The following is a 13,972-nucleotide window of genomic DNA, read 5'->3' as shown; positions in this document are numbered from 1 at the left end:
AGATTGAATTTAAACAAATATATGAAAGCTTATATATCCCAAAGTATCATCCCCCTTAAAGTGGACATTCTGCACAGATAATTGCTTATGTAACATGCTACAAATTCTGAAACTCCTCTTTATGAGTTGCCTTCAAAGCCTAAAGCATAACTTTTTAGTGATTTTCATGTGGTAATCCTAACTTTTGAGAACAGATTTGATTCTTAGAACTAGGTTTTTTAAAATTCATATCTCATGATTTGGAAAAATAAACTGGATAATATTGTTTTTAATGAAAGTTTTAATATATATCTGCCTAGATAAAGTAGGATTTCGACTTATATCTGTCTGACCTCCAAACCCATGTACTTAACCACTAGACTTACAGTCAGCAGACAAAAGTTATTATGGGTATGGTGCTAGGTGCCAAGAATAGAGTAGGGGTCCAAACAGACGTGCTTCTGGTTCTCATGCTGCTGAGTCTAGCTTACACTCAATATTCTTCCTTCAGATATACTCTTTTAAGCATATTAGTAATGGTACTTTAAAAAACTCTATCTTGTTATTTAATACTTAGTACTTATGTACACCACATTATAGTGTGTTGTTTCATTAAAAGCAGAAGGCATTAATTCTTTTTATCTTTAAATTGCTATGCATTTAGTGTTGATCAGTTAGTACTTGCTCTAATGAATGTTTCATTTTATATTGATAGCTTTGACTCAAACTCATTTTAGGTAGGGTAACATTATAATTTATTATCTAAGATGGAATATATGATTGCCCTAACTTTATTTAGTGTATTAAAGAAGTAGTTTTACAGGACAGCATATAGGTACTTTGAGGATATTTGAAATGGGATTAGAGGATAGAAAAATTAATCTGATTTTAGAGGACCTCAAGGTAAATTTCTATTTGTGAAAAAATATTCTTTTAAAAAAGTAGAAAATTAACAAATATTCATAAAGTCTCTTTTATTCCACCATCTCTATTTTATTAAGTCAGATTTTGATAATTATAGCCATAGCTTAAAATACAGATTAATCCACTTGAATCCAGTACAGTGGAAGAATTGCTTTAAACATTATGGAAACAGCACTAATTGGTTCTAGACTTATAGAAATAACTTAGTCCTAAATTTTGGGATCTCCAGAAAGAAGATGGGCATTGTACATTTTCAATTCATTTATCTAGGCATCTAAATGTTAATAGGTTAGATGGGTGAATCATTTCTTAAGCCCTATTTTGTTTTTTTGTAAGTCAACATGAGTATATAAATCAATCAGAAATTTTAGAGGACATCTGGAAAGCATCTGTTATCTCCTGAAATAATTTTATTTTAAACTCAGGATCACATGAACCATAGTAACTTCTTTTGATTAAGAAAAATTAATAATTAAGATATTTAATATGTTACTCTAAAAATGTCAATAACTATTTGAAATATAAAGAGACATTTGGAAAGATTTGTTTGGGGAAATGAAAACCTACCATTTACTTATTTGAAGTGGTTGTTGAGTTTTCCAGATAAAGTTTGTTCTAATAATTACATGATTTTTAAAATTAACATAGTGAAATGATGTGAGACATGATGAGACAGGTTAGAGTTAAGAAAATCATAAGACCTCTATTCAAACATAAATATTACTTTGAATTTGCTAAGTTTTACTGATAGTGTCTTGTATGCCATACAGTGGGGTTTCTGTAGCATCATTAATATCAGAATCTTTGGGGATTCTTGCTTTAAATGCATCCAGTTTGATCTCATCATTCCAATTGACAATCTTTAGCTAAACTTACCAAGAAAAGAGAGAAAACCCAAATTGCCTATATTAAGAATGAAAGGAGAGGTACCTCTAGAGACCCTAAAGAAATTAGAAAGATTAAAAAAAAACTATGAATATCTCTCTGCTTATAAATTCCGTAACAGATTAAATTGACAAATTACTCAAAAAACACAAATCACCAAAACTCATTCAAAAAGAAATAGCCTGAACTACCCTATATCTATTAAAGAAATTAAATTTATATGTTAAATTATCTTCCAACAATGACAACAACAACAAACTGGTTCCACTGGCAAATTATCCAAAACATTTAAGGAGGAAGTCATATGAATTCTACACAAACTATATCAGAAGATAGAAGAGGAAAAGACACTTCCTAACTCTTTTTATGAGGTTGGCATTATTCTGATACCCAAAGTGGACAAAGGCATATAAGAAAACAACACAACAGACCAATATATCTCATGAACACAAACATAAAAATCCTCAACAGTATGTTATCAAATTAAATTCAGCAACATATAAAAGGATTATATATCATGACCAAGTGGAATTATCCCAGGAATGTAAGGCAAGTCAACATGGAATAATCAATCAATATAATTCATGATATTAACAGATTGAAGAAGAAAAACCACACAGTCCTCTTAGTAGATGCAGAAAAAGCACTTGAAAAAAATTCAACAACAATTTCTGATAAAAATTAACAGCAAACTAGGAGTGGAAGAAAACTTTCCTAACTTGATAATGAGTATATACAAGAACTACAGCTGACATAATGGTAAAAGACTAAATGCTTTCCCTTTAGGATTAGCAACAACTCAGGATGTCTCATTTTATCAATCCTATTTAAGACTGTTCTGGAAGTCTTTGCCAGTGCGAGAAGATAAAAAAAAGAAAGAAAAAGAAATTGCACACAGGCTGGAAAGGAAGAAACAAATTATCTTTATTTAAATGAGTTTATCAAGGTTGCAGATATAAGTTTAATGCATAAAAATCAATTTTACTTTTATATAGAGCAACGAATAATTGGAAATTGAATTTTTAAAAACTGTACACTTTGCAAAAATGAAAAGTAAAAATAAAAAACTGTACACTTTACAATCACATTAAAAGCAATAAAATAATTAGCTACAAACCTAGCAAAATATATGCAGGACCCCTATTTGAAATACTGTAAATTACTGGTAAAAGAAGTAAAAAAAAGACTTAAATAAATGAAGATTTATACTGTCTTTATAGAGTGAAATAGTATTTTTAAGGTGTTAATTCTTCCTAAACTGATTTACAGATCTAATGAAATTTCCAGTCAAAATCCTAACAGGATATTTTGTAGATATTGGCAAGATGATTCTAAGATATATAAAGAAAAAGCAAAGGACTTAGAAGAACCAAACACTTTGGGAGGAAAAAAGAAAAAACAAAGTTGGAAAATTGACACTATCTGATTTGCTCATTTGCTGATTTGCTTCAGTGATCAAGAGAATGTGGTATGAATGAAGGGAAGGTACATAGATCAATGGAACAAAATAAAGAGTCTAGAAATAGACCCCTATGTATGTGGTAGAGTGGTTTTTGACAAAGATGTGAAGACAACTCAATGGAGAAAGGACAGTCCTTTCAAAAAATTATGCTATAGTAATTAAATATCGATATGCAAAAATAATGTACCTTGACATATACTCCATACTTTATACCAATTTTACCTTAAAAAGTATCATAGGTATAAATGTAAATAGCAACACTGTCAAAATTTTGGAAGAAAACATAGGGGAAAATCTTTGTGACCTTGGGTTAGGGCAAGAATTCTTAGATACAATATCAAAATCATAATCCATATTGTAAGAAAATGAAAACAGAAGCCATAGACTTGGGAGAAAATCTCCAAGAACTTGGATCCAAACTACATAATGAAAACTCAAAAATAAGAAAACAAACAGTCCAATTAAAAAATAGACAAAGATTTGTACAGACAGTTCATTAGGAAGATATACAGATGGTAGATATCCACATGAAAATATGCTCAATACCACTGATCATTAGGGATATGCAATGGAAGACTACAACATGATACAATTACTCATTAATTAGAATGGCTACTATCAAAGACTGATCATTCCATGTGTACAGGACTGTGTGGAACAATGGGAACTCTCATAGTTTGCTGGTGAGAGGGCAAACTGGTACTTTGGAAAACAGTTTAGCAGTTATTACAAAATTTAGCACATGTACATTACAACCCTATAACTCAAGTTATACTTATTTAAGTGAAATAAAAAAAATCTGTGCTACATAAAAACCTGTATATGAATGTTATAGCAGCTTTATTCCTAATACCAAATCCTACAAATAATCCAAATGTCCCTCAACTGAGGAATGGGTCAACAAACTATGGTATATCCATACAATGAAATGGTACTCATCCATAAAAAGGAATGTCTTATTGGTGCATGCAATAACTTGGATTAATCTCAAAAACATTATGCTAAGCAAAAAAAGCCAGATTCAAAGGCTATATACCATGTGATTCCATTTATATGATATTCTAAAGAAGTAAAACTATAGGGAAAGGGTACACAGGCACTAAGAGTAGGGGGAAAGCTTGACTCCAAGGAGGTAACCCAAGGATTTGAGGAGGAGGTGGTTGATGGAACTGTTTTTTTATTTTGTTTGTGGTGATCATTACTCAACACTGTGCATTTGCCAAAACTCATAGCATGGGGTACTGGAAGGAGATAATTTTCTACTTGTAAATTAAAATAAAAAAATGCATTCATGTCTTGATTTTTTAACTTGTACCATCCCCTGATCATTTTTGTGCATGGTAAGTTTTTTGACTTCTCCCCAGCTGATTCAGAAAGGAGTTTCTCAAAAGCACACCTACACTTTCAGTTTAAAAATTGCTTTGTAGTTATATGAGCAAAAAGATAACTAAATGCCACTTTGGGGGCCAAAATTTAGCTGCATACGGTAAGTCTTACTAAAAATATAAAGTTTAAACTGTTATTTAATTAAACTATGTTACAAACTATAAAAACAATATTGATTTATTACTATAGTTGTATTCTCTGTATGATGGTTTTAAAAGCATTGTGTGGTGTATAGCTTTCACTAATCGGAGCAATCAATGTAGCAGAGAACAGAGAAGGATCCAAAGGATCCAACTGGTCACTTCCACTCTAGGAAACAAGCAAGAAGAAAGGAACCATCCAAGGGCTAATGGACAAGAGAATGTCTTGATATTCATTAATTTTTCTGAGCAAGACTAATGGTCACACTCACTTTTTCTTCCTGTGCTACAGCCAATCACTTATGGTGACATAGCAGAATAGAATAAAAAATTTCCATGGAATCCAAAACTGTGACTCCATACCAGTGATGACTTCTTTTCCCTGGACATCATTGTAAGTGGAATGTTGAACTTTATAGTTCACATCACATCCTATGATGAGAGGCATTAAAAAAAAGAAATTAGGATTTAAGATGCAAAAGCATCAATGTCATGGACCTGGTAAAATCTACAGAGGGACAACAGGATGTTATGGCAGATCATCGATGTGGAGGTAAGGCATATTTAGGTTCAAATCCCACCCTGTCACTTACTAGATAATTAGGCAATTACTTAACATCCGTGAGCCTCAGTTTCCTTGCTCTTAAATTGGAAATATAGTATAGTACTCATCACAATGAATTGTTATGAGAATTGATGAGATGATGTAGAGGGCTCCATTTAGTATTTTGCACAGTGAAGATACTCAGCAAGTAATAGTTGTTACTATTAATGATTTTTTTCTTTGAGAGAAAGAGAGGGAGGGCAGCATGCAAATGAGTGAGGGGTAGAGAGAGAGAGAGAGAGAGAGAGAGAGAGAGAGAGAGAAGTGGGGCTCACCCGGGGCTTGTGTTTTAACCGAACCCAGGCTTGTGCTCCTGCTCATCCAAAGCAGGGCTTGAGCTCATGCAAAGTAGGGGTCAAGCTCACCCGATGGGTTCAAGCTCACTCCATGTGGGACTCGAATTCACCAACTGGGAGATCATGACCTGATCCAAAGTCAGATGCTTAACAACTAAGCCACCAGGCCCCTGTGATTATGTCTTTGTAAATCAGCATGGAATAACTAAAGTGACTATCTTTAAGTTTCTATTATCCCTTCTATTCTAATACCCATTAGTGTATGACTTTGGGCACATTACATAATTTCTCTTAGTTTTCTCATGTATAGAATGAGGATTAGCATAATAGTACCTATTTCATAGTACTGCTGTGAGGATTAAACAATTTAATTCTTCTAAAACTCTTAGTACAGTGCCTTACACATAGTACACAGTAAACATTAACTGCTACTATTATTACTACTATTATGCTATTTTTATTAGTCTCAACCAAGGATTAACATATACTAACTGAGCACTATTATGGGTCCAAAGTGTTGGTAAAAGAAAATATTGGTAAGCTCTAGTGAATACCAAACTGCATTGTATTGAGTCTAAGTTCTCACACCTACTCGAAATATTTGATTAATTAATGAAGGTGTTCATTAGTAATTCAGTAACTAAATATGTCTGACCTCAACTTGTATGATCTGTCAGGATGGACAGTGAACTGGTGAGGAAGAATCAGGAAGAACAATATTCATATATTGAGAGAATTAAATTCATGGGGAGAAAAAAATGTCTGTTAGGCTGGAACAGACATAGAGACAGAAGTGGAGCAAGGTACAGGTAGAAAATCAAATTTCCACCAGCAGTAGAATAGATACAAGAAGCTGCAATATAATAAAGTAATACAATGGAGTATTATACAGCAGAGAAAATTAACTGATTATACCTCTCTATCAATGTGAATGAATCTCACAAACAGAATATGGAATGGGATAAGCAAGTCACAAAATAAGAGCCACTATTATTCTATTTATATAAAATTTAAAGACAGGAAAAGCTAAATTACATTGTTAAGGGATAACATATATAAGTGATAAAACTATTAATAATGATTATCACACAAGTTAGGATAGTGGTTATATCACGGGAAGGGAAGGTCTCCTGAAATATTAACTTTCTACCATTTTGTAATATGTATGTGGGGGTACGGGGGACCTTGGTATGTGCTTTATAACAGTCTTTTTAAAAGTACATGTATGCTTTACACATCCTTTTTTATGGATGACATATTTCACAATAAAAAGTAAAATCACTTGAAAGTAAGAGTGAATGGGGTCAGGAAGTCAGCCAGCCCAACCAGAGGATATTGTACGTTGTGGAATAGCAGGAATTAAAACAAATTAGGTGATATTTAATCCATTTCTTTTTGAGTGCTAAATGGCATCCAATTGGTTGCTTTTTTCCTTTTGTAAGCTTAAAAATCTCACCTTCCTCAATATATAGAAACAAATCATGGGAGTCATCAAGCAGAGTCAAGGGGTCACAACAGAGTGTATTGAAACCTCCAAGAGGAATGTTACCTCTGACACCTAGCTAGCTGGGCTGGGGTATCAGGCGCAAGGCAAAAGTGAGGCGTTGATAGCTGGGAGTTGTCTATCGATATTCAGGGCTTCCTCCTCACAATCGAGGCCCTTATTCCTGTTGACAAATGACACCCCACCAAAGGAGATGATGGAATTCATTCTGCTATCAAGGATATGACTGAAGCAGAGTCTGGTAAGTCCTCAGTAGGGAAATGGAAGAGATCAAGTGAGGATAAACCAAAGGAATGTACTTCTACTAGGAAGATCAGAAAGAGATATAGGCTGATATACGTGCAAGTTCAGACACTTGGAGTTTATCTCCTGTGTCCGAAATCTGCCCCAGACATTCCATTACTCATTGCTCTTTTTCTTTTAATCCTGCTGTCAAGGAAATAAGCTGTAAACTGAGCAGGTGGGTACGAAAATCAATAAGTTTAACATTGTATTTGAATGCCTCTAGACTTTAGCCAGTAAGGAAAAGTTCATTCTGAGCCCCTTATTATCTTTTAGTGGTAAGCCAGCTAAGACCTGGATATTTGGAGGTATTTCTGTGTTATTTGGGTTCAATTGAAATCTCTCTCTCTTTTTCTCTGTCTGAAATTATTCTAGAACGAGTTAAATGTCCAAGGCTTAAATAAGAGGAATAGTAGGATAGCATAGCAGATAAATCTTACAGCTGTAAATAAAGTTCTAGAAACTTCATAATTCCTCAACAACCTTAAAAAATGATATTTTTCTAGATAAGAAAACTGAGGCTCTATGAGGTTAAATAATTTGACCAAGAATATAAGTGACGCTAGGATACCAACTCAGTTCTGCCTAAACACAAAGCAAGAGTGATGGGTGATAACTAGTTTCTTAAGAAGAAGAAAAGGACTTTAAGAGGAATGTTATCAGAGCTGTTCAGAGAGGTGGGAGGGTAGTTCCCAGAGGGACTGGTGTATCTAGGGGAAGGCTTTCTAAACTCACAGAAGATTAGGAGTTGAAGATGTTTACTGGTGCGCATAAGGTGGCAGCAGCTTCCTAAGGGAAAGGAAAAGACAGAGCTGTTGAAAACAGAGAAAGCAATAGTGGGTCCCCCAACTGGAAAGACTCAGCATAGTATATTTGGACTTAGTCCTCTAAGACATCAGTTTTGATACCATTTATGCCTCCACACTGCCATTGAAATTTGGGCAACCACTTCCCCAACTGCAACATATTATAATATATTGAAGTTGAAAAAATAAGTGAGTATATCTAGACCCATAATAGCCTGATACATGGAAGGAGGGAAGATACCAGTGTCAAGCTATATGCTTAGTATTTATATATCTTCATTTCTTTTGTTTCATGAGATAAAAATAAATATAAATAAAAGTGCTAACATTTTCTTCCTACACCTCATTGGATTATCTTGGCATCCTAAAGCACACATTCAAGACACCTGGGGCCCCCTGACAAGGAGATGCTTCCCAGAAGATGGCAGAGTGATTCTGAGTCTAGTTTCAGGGACTTAAGCTGAATGGGACACAGGAAAGTCTAGGAGAAAGGGATTCCAGCTGGAGATCTCGACTTTGGCTGGTGGTCAGCCATATTAAATACATCAAGAAAGGCATTTAGTTAGATACACTTTGAAGGTGGACAATAGTTAGGAGAAGGAGATGCTATATGGAGTCTGAACAAGAGCTCTCCTGTGAAATGTCTTCTAATTTTTAAATATAAAGAGACCTTTGTTTTATCTGAGAGTGGCTTATGATGGACATCACAAATTCAGATGCTTAAAGTGGCCTCAATTAGTGAAGTGAGCTGGCTATACATGGACGCTGTCTTTTTGTTGCCTCATCTTGATGAGAAACATGTTCTACTCTAAGTAACAACATGCATGAAGGTATGTGACATGTGCCACTCAGTCTCCATGCAGGGAAGCAATTGAGAGTGAGGGGAAGATGTGAATTGGAAAAGTCATACGTCATTTAAAGGGGGCAGTGGATACTCGTGTCCAGTTGGTCACTGCAACATGGGCCCATTTCTTGGGTCTTCATTTCTTATTTTTGGCTGCATTTCTTATTTTTCAAAATAGGCTAGAAATCAGGCTTTAAAGTAAAACTCTCTCCCTCTCTCTCTCTCCCTCTCTCTCTCTCTCTCTTGAAGAGAGAGAGAGAGAGAGAGAGGGAGAGAGAGAGAGAAAGGGCGCACACTTGAGTTTTTTGACAACGGTGTAATGGCCACAGAATGCCTTCAGCCTAAATCTGTCCTGCAGGCAACTGGTTTGCAACCTTGGACTTATTCCAGTGCTAGAAACCTGGGCTTGCAGCCTGGACTTTCCCTGAAGCCTCCAGGGAATTGACTGGCTCTGGCTTTCTTGGGGAAGCCTTCCTGGCCAGATTGGCTCTCCCAGTTGTGCTTTCTCTAGTCCTCTGTATACCTCCATTCTTCTTTTCCACACATTTTCTTGGTAATCACATGTTTGATGCCTTTCTTTCCTGCTATTCTGTAAGTTCATGAAAGAAGGAACCATTTCTGTGTTACTCATTGGGTTCTCTGAAATCTGACTGGCTGAAGACAGTTGTGTGTAGAAGGTTGACTAGAGAGTGTACTTGGGAGCACCAGGTGGGCAAGGGAACGGCATTTGGCTGAGAGATAATAAACAACTTTTTATAGCCATATATAGTTTATAATAAATGATTTATGTTATTTATTTAACATAAAGATATGAAAATGGGTGTTTATTTGAAATTATACTAAATTCATATTATTTAATTTTCTTTTATATAAATGCTATTATTTAAACCAAAGCAATAGAACTAGATAACTGTGGCAATTAATGATTAATAATAGGACTAATTGAAAAACCATATGTGTGAGGAAAAGTTAACAATGTTTTCATAATATTTCTTTGCTCTGATACTATGACTTATTTTAACTCTTATTATATATTAAACAATTTCAGGCTATCTTAGTGTATATTTGTAAGATTAGTACTAAACAGATGTTACCTATATCTAATAAAAAGATAACAGTGAGGTTTTTCTTTCTGTCTTATGATACAGTGGGGTAATTTTAGTCTTTCAGTTTCCTTTTCCAATAATACTTCTCTGAACTGCCTGCAAACTTTTCTTTAGGGCATACTTTTATTTTTTATGTAGTGGTAAAAGTAAATATAGTCAAATGTAAAAGTCACATTGACTTGCCGCTCTGCTGTTACTAAGCCTACATCACATTAATTCCTGATGTCAGTCCAATGTGATGATCTGAATATTTTCAACAAAAGCATCTGAGCATTGAATACTTGGGGTTTTACTCACAAGTAACACCAGGTTTTTAGACTTGTAAGAATTCATTTCTATCTCTCTCAAGATGTCCATTCAGTTTGAATCCACAGACTAATTTTGATAGACCAGCTGCCTATCAATCAGATAACCATTTAGAAGTTAATCATGTAAGTTGTCCATATTTAAATTGTCTATCATTTTAAAACACTCTTAATCATGTCACCATAACTTAAACCTCTCTTTCTTGGGGAAAAGGATTTTAAAACAGACAGGTAGTTTGAATTTGTGAAATTAAAGTTTGATTCCAAATAAGGTACAGTTTTAGTGAAGAAATGAGAAAGTCCTGTTTAATCTGGCTGCCATTTTCTGAGTTCTAAAGCGGTCTTATTTCCAAAATATGAATTTTTTTTCCTTGTATGAATTTCATTGCAGCCTACATGGAACATTGAACAATACCTGCGTAGCCACTTCATCTTTTTCTAGGTTCCTTATAGCCTCTTCAAAGATCATCAAACAGTTTCAAAGGAACAGCATCTACATTTCTGCTTTACTGTAGTCTTTTTTCCATTCACACCTTCGAATTTGCAAATTAGAAGGCATTCTTCTTGTGCCACGCTTTGAAAATATGATTTTATGGAAAGCTAATATTTTAATATGGCTGGCAACAATGATATCCATCTTGTAGGCACATGTCTAAGGGGCAATCTTCCATTTCTATAAAGTCAATAATCTCATTAAGTGCTTTTATACATTTACATGTTTTACACATTTTGAAAAGTGACCTACGTTTTCATTATGAAAGCCTCAATATTATGGGTAAGTAAATCACATTCCTTTCTTTTTTTAGTGTTATGTACAAGATGTGTAGAACATTTAGCAGGGAAGATCTCATGTGCTTTGATAAGAAGTTTATAGATCAAGGGATGCCTGGGTGGCTCAGTTGGTTGAGCATCCAACTTAGGCTCAGATTGTGATCTCCTGGTTCTTGAGTTCGAGCCTTGCATCAGGTTTGCTGCTGTCAGTGCAGAGCCTGCTTTGGATCCTCTGTCCCCACCTCTCTCTGCCCCTCCCCTCATGCTCTCTCAAAATAAGTAAACATTAAAAAAAAAAAGAAGTTTATAGATCGAGTAGAATTTTCCAAAATTTATATTTGTTCAGTATATCTGCTGAATCTGCAGCTAGATGAGCAAAATCTAGTTCTATTTGAACAAGATAACAGCAACCTTTTGTATGTTCTGTAATTTCGTTAAAATCTTGATAGGAATCAAGAACATAATTTAAAACTCCATTGTTCAAATCAAAATACCTAGGGGTCAGGGGGAACATCTTCTGTTTCTTTCCATGATTCAATTTATCACTTACACTATAGAAAGTATGATCATTGGTAAGATCTGACAGAATCTGATTGCTGGTTGCCAGAGAGTGGTTGGGGGTGGCTGCGTGGGTGGGTGAAATGCGTGAAGAGTCAAAAGTCACAAACGTCCAGTTACAAAATAAATGTCATGGGATGTAATGTACAGCATGGTGACTGTACTTAATAACACTTTTTTGCATATTTGAAAGTTGCTAAGAGAGTAAATCTTAAGAGTCCTCATCACAAGAAAAAAACATTTTTTTAAATTATGCATGGTATGGTGGTGGCGGTCATTTCTTAATCAGTGATTGAATGACCACTAGTTTCAGTTAAGTATTAGTATATTTTGGGGAGATGAAGAAACTATTGATTGATTTCAAAGTGCTTGCCTGTTTCATCCCTAACTTGGGAAAGTTTTCATATCTTCCCTTCTCCACCATGTGCGACCCCAAATCCTTTTTTGCATATCACACCAATATTATACCAGCCGTATTCTCTGTTTTGGTTTGGCCATGTATTCAGTATTTAAAAAAGTGCTTCTAGCAGTATGAAAGACCAAACCCTGAGCTGTATCTCATACTGGGACACTTGAAATCAACATTTAATCTTCAACTACTTAATGGAGTTTATTCTAATTTCTAGACAACTGTTCAATTTTCCTACATGCTGCCTGAGTAGGAAGCTGTATGAAATAAAAGGGAGGCCCTGACAGGAAATTGCAGTGAGTCCTGGATTCACTTAGTACTGCACAATGGAAATAAATAAAAGCCACCTCCTCCCTTCTGTTGGTCCATTTCCCCTTTTGGCTGAGCAAATGGGAATCATCTTTAGGGCATTATGTATTCACTGAGGGGCTGTGACCTTAATCCATAAAGCCCTATAGAGTTTATGCTTTGATTTTCTTAAAGCCTGCCTCCCCTATACAGTGTCGCAGACAATCAAAACTGCCCTGCTATGTGCTTGCTAATAGTTCACAATTTCAGTGGACCTAAGACTGAGCCATCTGGTAAATAGGGCTTGTCATGGAGATTCCCCTTAAGGTGATCTGACCACACCACAGTTTGCCTGGGAATCTCCCATCTTGCAATAAAATTGAGACAGTTTTTAGAATTCTCCTTGGATTACAGGAGAATAGAGTAAGTAACAAAAATATGATTGTTGATCCACTGCAGTAAAGTCTTCACAAAGAAGTTACACTTTTCTAAATAGTGGTATTTAGCGGCTTCTTGCTGTTAAAAGGGCATAAATAAAGTTTAAATTCAACTAGAGGTATATGGAAACAAATAAATGTTTTCGGAGAACCTACCATGTGTTAGGAAATTAATGTTTTCTCATTTGACCCTCACAACTCTATGATGTAGATATCATTATTCCTATTCTACAAGTGAAGAAACTGGCTTAGTGGTGTTAAGTGACCTTTGCAAAGGCCCATGGATAGTAAGGCATAGACTTGGGATTCAAATTCAAGTGCACAGGCTCCAGACTCTATGTCTTTACACCCTCTTACCCAAATAATAATCTCTTTCTGAGCTTCTTACTTCTCATCTTGGCTTCAATTCATTTCTTCTGTATCCTCTTTACTTTTCATACATAGTCCACGAGCTTGTTGTTTTTTATAATTTCTCCTCTTGATATTCTCTTTAAATTCTTCTTTTAACTACTGTGTTTTTAGTTCCCTTTCTCATCTCCAACAGCTTAAGTCACTGTCCTCTTTCCTACAGCAATGTATTATTGTCCTAACTGATCTTACGTCTATTATCTCTTGTAAGTCTGTTCTCCACACACAATCTTGTAAAGGAAATCATTAAATTATACCATTCGGTTGCTCAAAATTCTGCGATGAGCTCACATCACAGCCTAGAGTCAAATTCCCTCTTTAATGACTAAGAAGGTGTTGTGTGATCTGGCCTCCATTCCCCTTTCTCGTTGTGTCTCCTGCCACTGCTCCCCAGGCTCCTCTCACTGCAGCCACACTGGTCTTCTGCAGGGACTTGTAAACCAAGCTCATTCTTGCTTTTTCACTTGCTGCTCCTTTGTCTTCCATCTGGTCTTTTCTTCGTTCACTTTCTGACTTGGTTTAGGTCTCTGATCAAACTTTCCCTGAGAAGAGAGGTTTCGTTGACTCTATCTCTAAAA

Source organism: Felis catus, chromosome F2, assembly GCF_018350175.1.
Source record: "Felis catus isolate Fca126 chromosome F2, F.catus_Fca126_mat1.0, whole genome shotgun sequence".
NCBI classification, from domain to species: Eukaryota; Metazoa; Chordata; class Mammalia; order Carnivora; family Felidae; genus Felis; species Felis catus.
Note: the sequence above shows the minus strand (reverse complement) of the source record.